Below are 18,554 nucleotides of genomic sequence, written 5' to 3' on the forward strand. Positions count from 1 at the left end.
TTTTGTTTTCTTTTTTTTATTACACACATACTTTTCATTGCACAAGATACGCACAATCTGTATGGTCCAATAGCCAATGGCTAGTACGCGGCCCATGTAGAAATATACAAATAAGAAACGGTTATACAATTTGGTATGAGTCTACTCAATTTGATTAACAAAAATTATGAGAATACAACACTTCGCAATAAATACAAAATACCTGACTATTAGAATATTTCAAAAGGCTGCGGCGGTTACCACGAGTTGAATGCTGGCACCAGCAGACAATGACGCAAACGACACGCCATGTCAAAGTAACGTGAACAAGGCGTATCTCGATCGCAGCTCCACCACTTATTGGGCCACAGCGAGGGGGCAACTTCGCTACTGTGGCGAGCCCGCATAGTTTCCTAACTGCCTCTAACGTTGATGAATATTGAGAGGGAAGAGTGAAATACAGAGATCGCAAGTCAATGAGAATATGCACTACTTTTATTAAAACAGTTCAGGGAGCCGCTCGAGTATATTTAACCACAAGCGTAATTTTTTTAATTATCATTAATGTGTTGTCTCCTAGGGGATACCGAATATTCGCCAGGCAATGTGGTGGGTGCACCTCATACCGCAGGCAGCAGCCTTCAGATTGCACGAGCAGTAATGAAGATGAAGAAGAAGCAAGTGTTATGGCGACCGTAGCACAAGTCTCGGTCTCTGCTCGCGAAACTCGCGGAGTGAAAGAGCATCGCTGCTTCCTGCCGTTTGCGGCGGCCTCAATCTGCGCGCTGTTCGTCGTGGCAGGACTTGGTGTGTGGTTAGTCACAGCTACACTGCATCGAAAGGAGCAGCCGACGCATGGGCCTGCACAGAAGTCCGTGAATTGCCTCACGCACACCTTGAACGAGCTGGCCAACTACATCAACACTGAGGGTAACCCGTGCACGAACTTCCACGAGTATGTCTGCAACAAGAGCGGCCACCTCGATGCCCGCGATGCCGTCCGCCTGAAGTTCTCAAAGGAAATCATCAATCCCATCTTGCAGGTACTCTCGTAGGATATGGGCCATTATATCCGTCGTGTACTGGAAATCCTCGAAATTGTTTTGACCACCTGGGATTTTTTTAGCGTGCCCCTATTACCTGTCGCACATTACCTCTTAGATAGCGCGTTTGGCCGCCTATGCGCCTAGCCGCCGCGCTTTGCACAGCCGCTACCGGGCTAGAAGACGAGGCGCACCCTCGCCCGCCAGCGTGAGGTTGTCACGTTAACGCGAGCTCACCTCCACGTCGCCGTCCCGAAACTTCCACACGCTTGATCACGTGACCTCTAAAGTAGGGAGCTTGGAAAGTTGGCGCGCATCAAGCCACCATCCTACTCACCCTCGCGTGCTTTCCCTCGCTGACCAGGAACCCTTTAATTCTCTGCGGTCCTACAATTGGTCAGACCACAGCCTACGATATCCCCGTTCCCAATTTATTACGTCATTACATTTATTTTCGTAAAATTTCATTTCCAAAGGCATGTCTTAGAAATCTATCATCTAAACCAGTATGTTTCTAGTTTCATTTACATATTATTGCCTTATTATAACAACAAAGCACACCCGCCTCCCCGCCTCATCCACCTAGCTTTTCCTTTCTCCTCGCCTGCCTTTTTTTTGAACAACTTGACTTCCGCTTACTAGGCGCACCGGCTTATTCTCTTCCTTCTCGCGAGAGTGAGCCTAGAAGCAAGATGGCTTGATGCCTGCCCAATGTTGCAGGTCACGTGATAAAGCACGTGCCAGGCGGCGGGAAGGGGTGGAGGTGATTGTGCAGTACGATGAGCAAGCAAGCTCTTCGAGCGCGTCACTTCCGCTGGCCCAGCCGTGGCTGTACATGTCTGTCTGCGCCCTATCTTGAATGTTATGTGAGCTGGCATGGCTGGTGGTACGAGAGCCTTTTTGCCGCGTTTGCCGGAAACTTTTGCGAATGCGTGATTTGCGCGAGAGAAATATAGGAACTTTTGCTTCTCAAGGTCTGCCGTAATCTAGGTACTACGCAGGAGGTCGCGCTTTTATCTACGTGTGTCTAAATGGTGAAGCTGCAGAAATTTCTCGTCAGTGCGCCAGTCTAAATGGAGCGCATGTAACGTCACAGCAAACATCATAACACGCTTCGTAGTGCGCCTTTGGCTCGTTTAGGCAGAGCAGTACTGCCAGTGTCAGTATGGTCGTCACCTACCCTTGCGAAAACATAATTGCACTGCCATCGACCTAAAAAGATGCAAACAGCAAATTATAATGCTCGAATATTTCTAAGAAAACTAAAGTCTATTCAACTTGCTAGCCGAACTGAGGGCAATGATATTGCGATGCGGCACGAAACACGAAAGGAGAAGTCAATTCGGGAGTGTTTATCCGCAGTCCCTTAGTGTGCGGGGTCACTTTCTATTGAAGCGCTCCACGCGGTGCACGTATCATTCTATGGTATGTTACTGTCATGACAAAATGTAACAAACTCACCTTGTACGTGCCTTGTTCGTATGCTGTGTTGGGTACAAGTTGGGCTATAGAGACAAACGGGACAACGCGTATTCTGTTCCCCATATAATAACTAGGCAATGGTATATTTCGAGAAGCAATAGTCCCCACATTTCTTTCTTACATCTCACGCATGCGCACAAGGGTCACGTAAATGGGAGATGGAAGCTCTCGTGCTCGTGATTGCATGACTTCTGCCTTCACGTGTGCACTCGATTTGCTGAATGTCACGTTATTTCAAGTTTCGGAGACGCTTTGAAGCGACAGGCAGCACAAGCGTTTACCTTCCCTGAGTTCGCGCTTTTCATCACGCCAGCATTATGAGGCGGCCATAGAGGGATATCTCTTCATGTTTATCTGTGCGCGTGCGACACCATGCTTGTTTGTTTAATGAGTAAGCGAATATTTACTATATATATATATATATATATATATATATATATACACCCGAGAAAATGACAAACCTTATTTGGTACAGTTGTGAAATACTTTGGTATCCCTATCAACGCTTCAAGCGCCTTGCGTTGTGGTTGAAACTGCGACTTTTCTTTGTGAACCAGGCCATGTTCAAATGCAGCAACATGGACCTTCGATTTTATAGCGATTTCGTTCAACTTTACACCATAAATATGTGCCGTAAATATTGCAACTACGAATAAAATTGATCTATGTGGTTAGTTACTTTAATAATGAATTACAATTTTTGCAAATGATGTCAATCTGGGCAGTTAAATCGTCTACATGATGCATCTTGAGTAAATTATGTAGGCTGAGAAAATATTCGAGCAAATAAACACACCGTATGTTTGTTTGATTTTCCGGCACGATGCACACTAGAGACACAAGTGATCGTTTACGCCTGGCGATACTTTTATCTTAGAACAATAATAGGTTGTTTGTAAGGAATTCTCGCTGCTGCACAGTAAAAAATGCCTGAGTCATATCGTGGAGAAAGATTTCAGACAAAATGCAAAGTATTTGCAAACAAACATGTTTGTTGCTCCGTTTTATTTAATGCAGATTCGGAGTGTTAACTCGTACATATGTGCATTGTTTACACAGCCACTGCATTGCCCAACTTCCCTCCCTGCCAAACTTAACCCTTTCAGAGAAATACGAGCATGCGTTAGTTGAGATCATTATTCTGATGAACACTAAGTGCAAGTTAAAAATTGCCGCCAACCCTTTCTTTTCAGGGCCGCTTTAAGGATGAAAAGAGTCAACTTCTCAGTGCTCACTACTCGAGTTGTGTAGAGACAGCTGCCATTGGCAAAGTGAGCTTCGAGGCAGTCACTCAGAATATGTTCAAAATGTTTCGCTCACAAGCCGATATAGACAATGACAGTGACGTCATAGCGGTGATCGGTATGCTTTGCATTCAGCTCGGACTCAAGGTTCCTCTTTACGTGCAAGCCGAAGTGGATAAAGAAGACGGTTATGCATATGTGGTCCTTGGGCCTGCCGATCCAGGGTCAACACCCGACTTATTTTATGCAAGAAAGACTAGAGAAATTGTAAAACACTTTGTCACGGCTGTGCAAACAAAAATACAAGCGAAGTTCACTATGGAAAGTTTACGCAAGTTTTACCACCTTGCGACGGACTTGGAAGATGAAGACAGTGAGGGCTTCCTGAAGGGAAACTTGTCAGTTTTGGATGCACTCAGCCCCAGTTTCAATTTTGATCAATGGAAGCCGTATCTGCTCGAAATTTTTGTTTCGTGGGCTGGAAAAATCCAGGGCGCCAGTGAGGACTTACACGTCCAGTTAAGGGGCCCCTCGAAGGTGCGCAAGCTCCTCCAACTATACGCGCTTCCGGGAAAGCGCTTCACTGCATTGGCCTACTTGGCGTTTTTGAGCATCTATCAGTTCTTTAGGGAGGAGATTCGCCTGGAGGCAAGAACGAAGAGTGCAGCGGAGTGCGCTGCCATGTGCATGAAGACCATTATGCCCTACCGATTCCTGTGGGCCAGTATCGCAGTGGAAAGGCTCCGACAGCCGCAGCACGACGCCTTCATAGTGGACCTCTATAAGATCATCATCGGTTCCGCGATGACTGAGATGGACGCCATCACCGAGGAAGTATATTCACGAAATCTGAGCACGTTTGACTACAAGGGCCACATCTCTAGTTTGCAGCTCGTGCTACCGGGAAACTTGACAAGCGCGTATCTGCAGCAGCTGCCCAATCTCACCAGGGACTACTGGAGCAATGTGTTCCTGATGAGACAACTGCAGTGGAAGGCCGAACTGGTGGACATCGTGCGCGGCTTCGACAGTCTAGATTCGTTCCTCAAGGACGTGTTCGCGCACCCGGTTGTATTCTACGGAAGCAACGTCATGTTTTCGCCCACCGTGTACTCGTTGCTCAATACCCAGTGCCAGGACCAGAAGGAGCGGAGGGTGCTTGACGCGTTGACCATGGGCGTGACCATAGCTGACCACTTGTTTCAGTGGCTGTTCAATTCTGTCTGGGACAGCAGTGATCGAGGCCACCAACTCGTCAAGAACTGGATTGCGTGCCATCGTCAAGCCGCCGACGCAGCGCATTTTCAAGACCCGATGATTGCGTATCCGTGGCTCTCGGTACGTGTAGCGCAGCGCATGGCCGATCTCTATTGGTGGGACGGCGTTGTCATGCACTGGAGCACGTGGGCAGTGCGGCCTGCTCAGATATTCTACGCCCTCTTTTACTCCCGTAACATGTGCGACCGCGTGACTCGCACCGCTGTGTTGAACACGGCTTCGATGAGGATGCACGCGCTTCCCGGGTTCAGCGCGGCGTTTCAGTGTCCGGGATTGCCCGTACTGTCACGTGATTTATGTCTTGTGACTGCCACTCTGATCGGAAGGTAGATGTTTCTAAGCGCGTTGTGCGCAGAAACTTGTGAACTCGATCTATGGGTTCGCCTCATATATTTGCCGCATGGCAGCGCACATCTTTTTTTTTTCTCAATGCTGACGGGCATGATATAGCAGAAAATAGTTTAATGTTGCAGAATAATTCCACGCTTGGTAATGCTATCTCCAGTTTTATAACAAATAGTCCCTTGTACTAGTAAAACCATTTATTTACGAGGTGTCCCTGCGTATACTCTATCTATTTGTGTATTGGTCATTGCGATTTGAACGAGTGAGCTTTACAAAGTTACAAGAATGACAGTTTATCAAAAATATCAGTGAGGTAATAGAGGGTGTTTCAATTAACTTGGGTCAAACATTAAAAATATGACAATGGTAAGTAGTTGGACAGTACCAAGGTAATGTTGTTTGCCGTCTCTTGAACATACTCAGAATATTTTTTTGCATTCCACCTAATTAGAGAATTACTCCTAATTAATTATTTAACTTCTCAATTATTATAATTATATGAAAAGTGTCAATCAGAAAGTTGTAGGGTAACATGAAAAACTCCCGATACAGCTTTCTGTTGCTCAATACATGCTACATAAAAGTGTTTTTTCTGACCGTGAAATAAGCTTGCGAATACACGCAAAATTGTCGCGCGACTGGCCGCTCGAGGCACTTTGCGTGTATTCGCGCACTACTGAAACACCCTGCATATACTGAAACACCCTGTATATGTTATTGTAATATCTATGGTGGCGCCGCACTAAAAATATTCCTATAGTGTGTATAATTTGATGTACATTATCATTCGGCAAGGTAATAGGGATTGCGGCAGCACAAACCTCATTGTGGTATGACTTTCGACGCCTTAAAACCGAAAATATTAAAGTACACGAATGAACTTGCTCTCGTAAGAAGAGTCCTCGGCTCTGAAGCGGGGACTTCAGCTACACCACAAGCGCACTTTTTTAATAACAGCCTTTCTTAGGTAATTACCATTACTTTGCCCTATAGGGTATGTTTCCGGGCAATTACTGAGGGCCGATCCCGGGAAATATGCAGCCTAAATATATGAATTCCATATGTGCTACTGGGACCATTAGTCACCATGATGTTCCGATTATATATATATATATATATATATATATATATATATATATATACGAACAAGAAGGAAGGGAACTGAGGCGCCCGATTTTTATTAATGATATCATAAGAAGCAACAAACATTGACACCAAGAACAACATAGGGGAAATTACTTGCACACACTAATTGAAATAAAGAAATGATAGATTAATGGAAAATGAAAACGGATGAAAAAACATCTGTCCGCAGGTGGGGAACGAACCCACGTCTACGCATTACGCGTGCGACGCTCTCACCATTGAGCTACCGCGGAACCGTTTTCCCATCCGCTTTCTGGGTGTTTATGTTTTACAGCTAGAACTAACTCTGGGAGTGTTAGCCAGCGCCCCCACTCACAAGCCTAGGGGCGGATGTGGAACATCCTTTCTGCCGCAGGCGTCACGAGCACGTGAAGTGACGCCTGCTCGTGACCGCGTGCTCGTGACGCCTGCGGCGGAAATGATGTTCCACATCCGCCTCTAGGCTTGTGAGTGGTGGCGCTGGCTAACACTCGCAGAGTTAGTACTAGTTGTAAAACGTAAACACCCCAGAAAGCGGATAGGAAAACGATTCCGCGGTAGCTCAATGGTGAGAGCGTCGCACGCGTAATGCGAAGACGTGGGTTCGTTCCCCACCTGCGGACAGTTGTTTTGTAGCGTTAGCTACACTGGCCTAGCCAAGCCCGTTTCGCGCGGCACATCAAGAGCCGTGCTGCGCATGCGCAAGGATCAGTGATGTCACACGGCTTGCGCACCGGAGCCACCGGAGCCGGCACCTCTCGCGCACTCCGCCGCCGCCGCGCGCGACTCACCGCCGCCGGTCTGCGCATTCCAGAGGAGTGACGTCGTAGCCGTGGTAGACGCACTGGCGCCGGCGCGCTCGCTGTGCAGTCGCCGTCTGACACTGCGCTGGAGCCGCTGCGCTTCTGACTGGCGTTTGCCAGCAAAAATAAATATACATGTGCCACATAATACGTATACCGCGTGTGTGTCATTGGAGCAGCAGTAAGCATGACAATCAAGCTAATCCTTGACAATCTAGACAACCAGTAAAGCTAGGAATAATCAGCTGAACCTTTGCTAACGCTAAGTATATCCTGGCATAGCCGAGCTAAGCCACTGCCAATTTATTTCATCCGTTTTCATTTTCCATTAATTTGTCATTTCTTTAATTCATTTAGTGTGTGCAAGTAATTTCCCCTATGTTGTTCTTGGTCTTGGTGTCAATGTTTGTTGGCTTCTTATGATATGATTATATATATATATATATATATATATATATATATATATATATTCTTACAAGCGTTAAAATCTTGCATGATTTGGGTATGTGCCGCAAACAGTAGTGGGACACGGGGTACGAGAGGACAGAAGAAGAACACGTTCCCCAAGCGATAGCGGAACCTCGGCTGACGCTCAGCACCGTCGGTTGCGTCTCAATAAACCCTCTCTTCACGGAGAGTTACCCGTAACAGATAAAACGTAGCGAGAAAAGGCACACGTCGGCTGCAGTAGCCGACGGTATTGCAGCCGTCTCACGGTAGCGTGTCAGGTGGTCAGTGCACACTACGATCCAACGATTTCCGTTAGAGGACCGTGGAAACGGGCCGAGAAGGTCGATCCCGACTTGCTTGAATGGAGTCCTTGGGGGCGGCACAGGGTGTAGTCTACCAGGAGGAGTACTTCCGGGAGGTTTGTGACGTTGACATTCGTTGCAGCTAGACATGTACGGTCGCGTCGTCTGACGCATATTCGGCCAGTAAAATCGTTCTTGAAGACGGCAAGGCGTTCTAGCTGCTCCCAAACGACCGGAGGTTGGTTCGTCATGCATAGCCCGCAAGATGGAAGTGCGCAGACTTTTCGGCACCACCACGAGATATCGTGAGCCTGTGGTAGAATATTTCTTTTTGTACAGAAGCCCATCACGTGTGCAATAACGATTGGCTGCTGATTTCTGTTTGGCAGCAAGCAGTTTTAAAGTGCCGTCATTTTGCTGCTCAGTCTTAAAGGTATTGAGATCAGGAAATGCTGGCTCCAAGTATACGATGCAGTGGTCAAAGTTGTCTGCGTCACAGTCTGTCGTGGGAAGCGGTAGCCGCGACAAGCAGTCGGCGTCGGCGTGCCGTCGACCGCTTTTATAGGAAACGGTGAAGTCGTACTTCTGCAGACGGAGTGTCCAACGTGCAAGCCTACCAGATGGATCACGCAGATTGACGAGCCAGCATAGCGAGTGATGGTCTGTGACGATGGTGAAAGGGCGTCCGTACAGGTATGACCGAAAGCGTTGTACTGCGAAAATCACCGCGAGACATTCTTGTTCTGTGACGGTGTAATTGCGCTCGGGCTTGCTTAGAGAGCGACTCGCGTACGCTACGACGTGTTCTTTGGTGTTGAAGCGTTGAATAAGAATTGCGCCGACACCAATACCGCTAGCATCCGTGTGCAGTTCTGTGGGAGCCAAGGGATCGAAGTGTTTAAGAACTGAATGGGACGTCAAACGAAACTTCAGTTTACGAAAAGCACACGCACATTCTGGGGTCCAGTCAAATTGAACGCCTTTCTGAAGCAGACACGTCAATGGATGCGCGATGTGAGAAAATCCGTGAATAAACCGACGGCAGTATGAGCAAAGGCCGAAGAAGCTTCGTAGCTCTCTTATTGAGCGAGGTTGCTGAAAAGCTTCGACCGCAACAGTTTTTGCTGGATCAGGTCTTATGCGCTCTTTGTCCACTACGTGGCCTAGAACTAGTGTTTGACGTTCTCCAAAGCGACATTTCTTGGAGTTTAGTACCAAGCGGGCCTTTCCTAGGCACTCTAGTACAAGATTGAGGCGAGCGTTGTGTTCACTAAACGTGCGTCGGAAAATCACATCATCCAAATAACACATGCAGACTTCCCACTTCAAACCACGCAGAATGTTGTCCATGAAGCGCTCAAAAGTTGCAGGCGCGTTACACAGCCCAAACGGCATCACATTAAATTCGAAAAGTCCATCGGGTGTAACGAATGCCGTTTTTTCCTTGTCTGCCTTGTGCATCAGAATCTGCCAGTATCCGGACCGCAAGCCTACACTCCTCGAAAAATATGAGGCCGAAGAAAGGCAATCTATGGCATCATCGATCCGTGGCAAAGGGTATACGTCTTTCTTGGTAACGGCGTTGAGGCGGCGGTAATCAACGCAAAATCGCCATGTGCCATCTTTCTTTTTAACTAGAATTACTGAGGCTGCCCACGGACTACTCGATTCTTGGATAACGTTTTTCTTTAGCATGTCACAGACTTGGTCATTGATCACCTTGCGCTCTGAAGGTGACACCCGGTATGGCTTTTGTCGCAGAAGCTGGTGAGATCCCGTGTCTGTGCGATGCTGTACACGAGAAGGGGGTAAGGATGGTGGAGCCGCTTGCAGGGAAAAGTCGAACACCACGAAGTGTTTTCGTAGAATATTTGCCAGTTCCAGACGTTGGTTAGTGCTGAGCGATTTGTTTATCATAGCCATTATCGAAGTGTCCGTGGCGCATGCATCCGACTGGGGCTCATCCGTGGCATCGGGGCTTCTGCAAGGATGACGAGCGCCAATAGCTGATGTTCACGAATAGCCGCAAGTTTCAGACCCTCCGGTAGTATTGTGGGTTCATTGGAGCAATTTATCGTCCATAATACAGTACGCCCGCCGATAACCGACAGCGTTCAATAGGGCACCAGAACATTCTTTTCCAGGCAACTATAAGGTGAACGGGCTCTACGGTAGCGTCAAATGTTCTGTCGGTTGCAGGAGAACAGGCAACTGGCACACATTTGGCAGACAGCGATGGTACGACGGTATCTGCGGGCACACAAAGAGCACATTCGTAACACGGCGGGTGTTCCACAAAGACGGCCGGAAGGCTCGAATCTACAGTAATTTCTCCCGTTCGGCAATCGACATTGGCACCACACAGCTTAAGAAAATCGATCCCCAGAATTACGTCATGCGTAGCATGCGGTAAAACTCCAAACTCCGCGTGAAACCTTTCACAACCCAAGCTAACTGCTGCACTGCACACACCTACAGCGTACAATAGTTCTCCACTCACTCCACGAAACACATCGGCACGGTCCCACGAAAACAGCACTTTTCGTCCTAGCAGGCGTTTGAATGCGTGACTCATTACGGAAACGGTCGCTCCAGTGTCCAGTAAGGCCATTGTTGAGACGCCGTCTACACGTACACAAACCTTATTTTTAAACATGCAAATTGGCGGAGGTATTTCTGTCGTAATCGAAGACTGTCCAGCGGCCTCACCTCCAACGGCCGCGCTGACTAGTTTTCCAGCGAAGGCGACGGGTAGCGGCGCCGGGGAGACGGTGACCGGCTTACGCGAGGGGCAGAAAGAAGGTGGCGTCAAGCTCCGATCGGAGGCCGGTGAACGGTTTCGCAGTGTTCCCAGGTTCTCGTTGGACATACCGCGTGGATATGTGTACGCACCGCCAACGCGTTGCTGGCCAGATGTTGTCGATCGGTCGTACGTCGGCGGCTGGCGGCGTTGTGGGGCCACGTTGCCGTACCTGGTGATGTGGCCCTCGATACCACAGTTGTTGCACAAGGGCAGAGGACGCTCGACGAAATGCCACTCAAAGCGCTCAGCCGGCAGAGGTCGTCGAACAGGGTACGGCACCCCAGAACGTTTAACAGGAGCCGTTCGCCTCTGTGCATCACGGCTGGAGTACCCATACATACGTACCCATACCGCTGCTCTGATGGAAACGTCTCCAGATGTGGCCACGTCGTTCCAGCGACATCGACGTCCGTGACACACACAGACGGTGGCAAAGTAGCGCATTGTGCTGTGGGCGCTGAGTGATACACTGGGTACGTAGCCGGCGGTTGAGCTGGGTTGCACACTAGCTCATTGTGTCGCCGCAGTTCTTCGCGTAATAATTCCCGGATAGTAGAGGCAAGGTCGGTGGACGGACTCGTATCGACGCTGGCGACAGTTGTCACGTTTGCCAGTCGTCCAAATTTGGGCGCAATGCGACGGGTCTTCAACGTCTCAAATGTACGGCAGTGACGCAAGACATCTGAGACGGATGTGAGGTCTTCTCTCCCTATCAGAAAATTATAGACGTGTTCTGCGATGCCTTTCAGAAGATGTCCGACTCGGTCGTCCTCACACATCCGCGGGTTTATGATTTTGCACAACTTGAGTACTTCTTCTATATAGGTAGTGCATGTCTCTTCTGTAGTTTCAGCTCTTTGGGCAAGTGTTCTCTCCGCGCGTTTATTTTTGGCATCAGTGTCGCCAAAACATTTCCCTATTTCTTCAACAAGGAGTTCCCATGTTGTTAAGGACTCTTCGTGATTCTCGAACCACATCAGTGCGGTTTCTCTCAAAAATAAGACGACGTTGTCAAGCTTCGTAACCGAGTTCCAGTGGTTATATCGGCTCACCCGATTGTAGTGCGTAAGCCACTCGTCCACGTCATCTTCCGCTCTTCCCGCGAACGAGCATGGTTCCATGTAATGGTGTGCAGGAGCAACTGGCGTTGACCTTGGCGCGGTTGCAACTGGCTCCGGGTCTGCTCCTACATTCTGTGGCATGATGAATGTTGTCGGCGAGAGACCGGCTAGACGGCGGCTCCGGCGAAGTTCAAGCGGTTGCGACTCCGTAGTACGGCGACGTCGTATAACCCGGCACTTCCACCACTCTGTAACGGGTAACTCTCCGTGAAGAGAGGGTTTATTGAGACGCAACCGACGGCCTTGGGCGTCAGCCGAGGTTGTTGTTGTTGTTGTTGACCTGAAAGGTTGTGGCGCATCCCCACAGTGGGGGATTGGCCATGAATCGTACTCCGTGTCCCCCTACTGCTTGCGGCACATACCCAAATCATGGAAGACTTTCACGCTCGTAACAATATATATATTAAGAAGCAAAAAAATTATCCCATGGCTGCAGGGTTCGAACAGAGGACTTCCCGGCATATGCCCAGGAGCCTTGTGGTTTAGCGATTAGACCACGGGCGCATGTCCCAGCAGATGGCATAGAATTTCGATTAACATTTCGCACGTGCAAGCCAGCGTGTTGAGGCGATAGGTGCGTTTTATTGCAGTATCAATTGTATTGAACACTTTTTATTGCGATAGCAATTATATGGACACTTCAACCGGACTTCTGCCGTCGGCGTCGTCGTCGCCGTCGCCGTGAGGTGCCCTACAGATAAAATCTTCGCCGCACGCCGTTTGCCGCTCAGTTTCTGTTGAAGCGACAGACCGCACGTATACTTCGCCCGCTGCTGCGGCGTATATATGCGCTTGCTGCCAGCGTTTTGACAGTCGTTGTCTGCAGTCATTCAGTGTGATCCATTCGTGTTTGTTTGTGCGCGCTCACACCACGCTTGTTCAATCAGTTATTAATAGTCTGGCCACATTTTCCAACGCACGCTACACATGCAATGCTGCCCGGGTCGGCAGTGCAGCGCTACAGGTGTGTCCCTTCGCACGCGCTGCCCACGGGAAGCGCTTCTCATCAACACCACCGTTTCACACGCGCCGTCTCGTGGTCATCGAGTCTCTCTTCATGTCGGTCTACTTACGCCGCAGCACACCTGCTTACTTAATCCGCTCATGTTTACTACAATTCATATTGCTACCAAAGCCGCTCACCTTACTTCGTATGACATTGCTGTGTTGCTATCGCATTCATTGCTTCGCCCTTATGGCGAAACTGTGACATTTTTTGAGGTTTGAAGTGGCCCTGAATCACTTCCTATCGAAGCGGAGAAATGCATTTGAAGGTAAAATAGAGTATTTCGTAAATACTCTGCCGCATAACGTACTGCAATGTGCTCGACAGAAGCAGAGTTATTGGTAATCACACATCCCCCACGCGGTGCTTCCGCTCCTTCTTCAATGACTTGGACTGCAAAGGCTACGGCGTAGCGGGGCGTGCCCACTATGCTCCGCTTACTGAACGTCACGGTGGCGCGCTGTTAAAATTTGATTTGATATATTGACGTAGACGCCACTAACGATGTTGGCGTCTACGACGCGTCAAACTCGGTTGTCGTCAGCGAGCCGCAGTGCACTAAGCCAGCGGAACTGTCGCGGCACCTCTAGGAGACCGCAGTACCTAGGGTAAGTAGCAGACGGCAGCTACACGTAACTGTAGTGCGTATGCACAACGTTCGATTTGTACACGACAGGGCTTAAGTGCGCGCTCGCACTCATATGCTCCAGTCTGGCCACGTTACGTGGTGCGGACCGGTGCTGCCCTGCACCCGTTTGACCAACGCATAGTAACCACATCCAACTTGCCCATTTTGAAGCGCAACCAATTGCTCAATACGAAGCTACGTCCGCCAAGGCGTCGAAGCTGGAGCAGCCAGGAATGAGCGCACGCCGGCAAGCGTGCGTGTAGTCTGACCTAAAGTCTCGCGTGGTTTGAGGGAAGTCGAGCGATAAAAGCTAGTCTAAATTAGCGAGACCCGACGGCTACGATTCCGATAAGCAGGGTGGCCAAAGCTTAATTTCTGCGCAGGCTGCCACGGCCGTGCGTGATCAAACGACTGTCATCTTCTTTCGGAAGTATGTAATTATTATCAAAATGTGAAACCAGTTTTTCCCTTACTTCAGCCTGCTTATTAAACTGGGTCAAAAAATATATGCTATCCAACAAAATATATATATCCAACTACACTTCTTGATTGATGTCAGGTATTGGCCACTAGCAACCAGGTATGCTGCTATAATACGAAATAAAGCGTTCAGAAAGGAGTGAGGAGTAGTCTTCTATAGAAAAGGGAGCGTCTGAAAAAAAAAAAAGATGGCATCGCGCTTAACTTGCGAGCTCCACGCCCCGAGCACTATGGCAAAATTTGACTGAGATGTCCAAAGCAAAAAAAAAAATTAAATTATGGGGTTTTACGTACCAAAACCAGTTCTGATTATGAGGCACGCCGTAGTGGGGGACTCCGGAAATTTGGACCACCTGGGGTTCTTTAACGTGCACCTAAATCTAAGTACACGGGTGTTTTCGCATTTCGCCCCCATCGAAATGCGGCCACCGTGGCCGGGATTCGATCCCGCGACCTTGTGCTCAGCAGCCCAACACCATGAGATGTCCAAAGCAGCGTATGCCAGCCGCGGGGTGTGTTTTTGCACCAAGCCCAAGGGGTGGTTCGGGACTCATTTAATACATTTGCTAAAGAACATTACCCACATTAATTGTACGCTTTCCCTTTGTGTAAGAGTTTGAACGCCAGGCGGCGTTCCCATCACACCAGACTGGTGCACAGAAGCCGCTGTGTTCTACGACCTCAGGTTGTACAGCTTTGCTTGCTGAAACGAATCATAATGCAACTATGCAGACGCTTCCAGCCTGTGCCATCGTTTCCCCACACGAAGTCGCAGTAGTAGTACCTGTCAGTGCGGGGTTTCTGCAGGAAAGAAACGCGTCTCTCACATCGCGCAAATATGCATCCACGTGTTAACAGTCAAAACGCCAGCCGAGACGCTCCTGTGAAACGCTAATCAGACTGAAGCATGGCGTGCACGCATACGCGCCAAGAACACTCCGTGGTCCAGACGCAGGGAGGTGGAGGAATAAACATTTTATTTAAATAGCGGACTGCGGGTCTTGAGCGTGAAGCCCCTATTCCAGGGCCTCACTGGTTCTAGTGGCTCGTTCGGCTTGGTCCAAGGTTGCCTGCTGTCTTCCGAGGTCGTGCCGGGCGGGTAGCGCCTTCCACAACCTTTCAAATTCGTTGCGTGTGACGAGGGGCGAGTTACCCTCTGCTAGTCTTTGCAATGCTAAGTTATATATTTGAGGGTATGTGTGTTGACGCTGCGCCGTGCTCTCTATTGGGCAGCAGAAATAAGCGTCATTTTCTTCTTCAATAAAACCACTACTACTACTACTGTCGTGGCACCAAGGACAGCAGGCATCGTATTGGGACGAGTGTATTTTGCTGATTGTGTGTATGTTAGAATATTTCTTCGTTTGTAGGCGTCTCCGGTCCCTGGATTGCCAGCGCGTGAGTTTAGGGTGGGGTGGTGCCATTGTCTGTCTGACGCGTCTTTGGCTGCCGAGGATATCTCGCGGGAGCGTAGGTGTGAGGTCGCTGTGCCCGCGGCTCGGAAAATTAGACCTCCAGCCAGGCCGTCCTCCCGTTCGTTGCCCTCCACACCTTAGTGAGCGAGGCACCATGTGATGATGTGGTCTTCTCGAAGGTTGGTTCCTAGTATGACTAGGACGCTCCGAGGGAGGACACCCCTAAGAAACAGTCGGCAAGATTTTTGCGAATACGTGAGGTCTAGACGCAGGACCAACGTGCTGCTGCGTGTGGGACGCTCGCTGCAACTCAACGCCGGAGGCGCCCAGATGCGACGCTGTGGAAACATGAGGCCGACGCTTAGTGACAATGCCGACAACGCCCCGGGGGGTATTCTGCAAGAGTCCACCTAGTGGACATGTCTATTTCGTCAGCTGCTGAAATGCTGATTGGCTGGGCTGGGGTGCGCTTCCGCAGGAGCCCGGTGGCACAGCCAATCAGCCCTTTCAGCAGCAGAACAAATGGCCATGTCCGCTAGGTGAACTTTTACAAAATACGCCCCCCCCCCCCCCCCTTCCCTACAGTTCAAAAGCGCGAAGCGGACATCGTGCGCACCGTGAGCATGGCGCTGTACAGAAACACGAGGCTGACGCAAAGCAACAGCGCCGACAAGACCCTGTACGTCTAGGCGATGCTGCTCGCGGTCATCGAGTTCTTTCTGTCCGTGTGCGTCTGCCCACGTCCCGCCATGCTTGTTTACATAGCCAGTATATGTTTACTGCAATACATACTGCGACTAAAGCCATAAGCCTTACTTTGTGTAATCTTTTAACATGTTGCTATCACATTCATTAATTTGCCCATATGGTGAAATATAGATCTTTAAAATAAATAAATTATAAAATTTCCTCACAGCCAGATTCCAATGGAAGACACCTAGCACAGAAGCGTGTTGCTGCAATCATTTCGCCACGTACACATAAAAGTGGGCCTCATAATTGGACCGTAGTTTTGACCTAATAAATCTCGGAAATTATTTAATATGACGAGCACGTTTTACGACAGAATGCGGGGCAATCTCGAAGATGGTACACTAAAACAAATTAAGTCCGATGCTCCATCTACTCCCCTCACTCGAGGAGTGACGCGTTAAAGTGCGGTGCGCAGTGGCTTTACCCTTATCTCACCCCCAAATCGCGCAGGAAGACTTTGTCTTTCAGCGGCTTCAACTAGAGGTTGAATGGCCTTCCAAATTTTTTCAATACAACTCAACTCCTCTTTACCTATAAAAAGTTAATTAGACCCGAACAGAGACTGTCAAATTCCACGACGCCGTCACAATAAGCTGGTGCGAAAACCACAAGGAGTTAGTGCCAACCGTATTTCGTTGCTGCGTTTTAATGCGAAGGCAATTATGCGGACACTCTAGGCGAATTTCCGCCGTTGTCGCCACAGTGATGTTACGTATAATGTCGAACTGCGATAAGATTGCGGCCGCGAGCTGTATGCTGAAGGTGCGAGGGAAAACATGCGAGGTGGAACTGTGTGGGATAGAGGTTTAGTGCGCCGGTGTCTTCTCGCGCGAGCAAGAAGGTGAGGCAAGGCGAAAGTGGGCTCCGGCTTTTCGTGCGCACAAAGGGCGGATGCCAGGAGACACCTGCCGTGGTGGGGCAGTGGGTTCGCCGTTTCGCGGCTAAGCCCTAGGGCGCGAGATCGAATCCCGACCGCGGCGGTGATATTTCGACGGGAGCGAAATGCAAGAACGCCAGTGTACCGTGCATTGGGTGTACGTTAAATATCCCAGGTGTTGAAAATTAATCCGGAGTCCCCCACTATGGCGGTCCTCATAATCATATCCTGGTTTTGGCACGTAAAACACTGGAATTTAATTTAAATTATAGTGACTACATGTGTTCGCACTATAAGGGGGGAAGGGAAGGGGGTTAAGGTAACGATGCCTCTTGCTTCTACCCCCGCCGTGGCTGCGCATGGGGCGGTTGAGCATGGCCCACTCCAGGTTAAATTGAAGATAATCTGGGCTGGGTTCGAAGCCTAGCCGACCCGAGATAGCTCGCTGCTGTTGCAGCCCTTCATCGCGCTAGCGTTCTGACAGCGAATATCCGCGGTTATCCAGTGAGATGTGTTCATGTATGCCCGTGTGCTTGTGACACCGTGCTTGTTATTTAGTTAGGAAGCAAATGTTTACAGCAGTGTTTACAGCTGATAAAACTGCTAACCTTACGTCGTGTAGCTGTGTAATAATTTTCTATAGCAATCAAGGCTTCACCTTTAGAGCGAAACGGCCTCATTGTTTTTTTTTTCTTTTCTTACCCAACTTTTCCTCAGGGTGGCAGTGGCTTTTTTGGTGTTCCAGAAAGATAGCTTTTGTAAGAACTCACATAATTTTTATCTGTGGTGTCCCTTGAACTTTTCTAAACGTATGACATTTCCCGCCGTTTTTATAGCAAGCTTGCCGCTTGCCGGGAGAAATATATTTTTAAGAAATGTCGTAAAGACAGAAAAATTGTCAAAATGTAATGCGAAGGAAAGCCTGCGCTCGTCAGTCGGAACTGTCAATATCAGCCGCCCGCTCACCAAATTTTATCTGAAGTTCTGCTGCCGTCCTGGCAGGAGCCATGACCTGTACACGTTGCGCGGCATATCACCTATAGGTGAACGAGTCTTCGTACTCAGTTTATGTTCGCACAAGACCTTTCCTCCCACAAATTTGTGAAGACAGATTTTCTTCAACCTTCTCTTCTTGTTGCCTCATTTTTATTTTTATTTTTGCCCTTACCCCATCTTCCCGTGAAGAGTAGCCAGCCGGACAGTTAAACTAGTTATCATCTCCGTCCTTCACCTCTTATTTTCTCTCGCTCTCTTTGATTAGACAACATGCGTCTGTGAGAAAATACAGAGGAATGGATCCTGGATATTTTCCGTGATGTCTGGATGAAGGGGTAGCGCATTTGTACGTTCCAGAAAAATATTGGTTATGCTTAAAAAGCACGCTGTTTTCCATACCGATTGTAGCGCTGGAAAAGGTTAA

At 48.9% G+C, this 18,554-nt stretch overlaps 1 non-coding gene across 1 annotated transcript; it reads left to right on the forward strand.

Annotated features, from left to right (window-relative positions):
* Positions 1 to 7,047: 7,047 nt before the first annotated feature.
* On the forward strand, positions 7,048 to 7,119 carry Trnat-cgu (transfer RNA threonine (anticodon CGU)). The gene has a single exon. It is a non-coding gene; the product is annotated as a tRNA-Thr (tRNA).
* The last annotated feature ends 11,435 nt before the right edge of the window (positions 7,120 to 18,554 follow it).

Source organism: Dermacentor silvarum, chromosome 4 (assembly GCF_013339745.2).
Source record: "Dermacentor silvarum isolate Dsil-2018 chromosome 4, BIME_Dsil_1.4, whole genome shotgun sequence".
NCBI lineage: Eukaryota > Metazoa > Arthropoda > Arachnida > Ixodida > Ixodidae > Dermacentor > Dermacentor silvarum.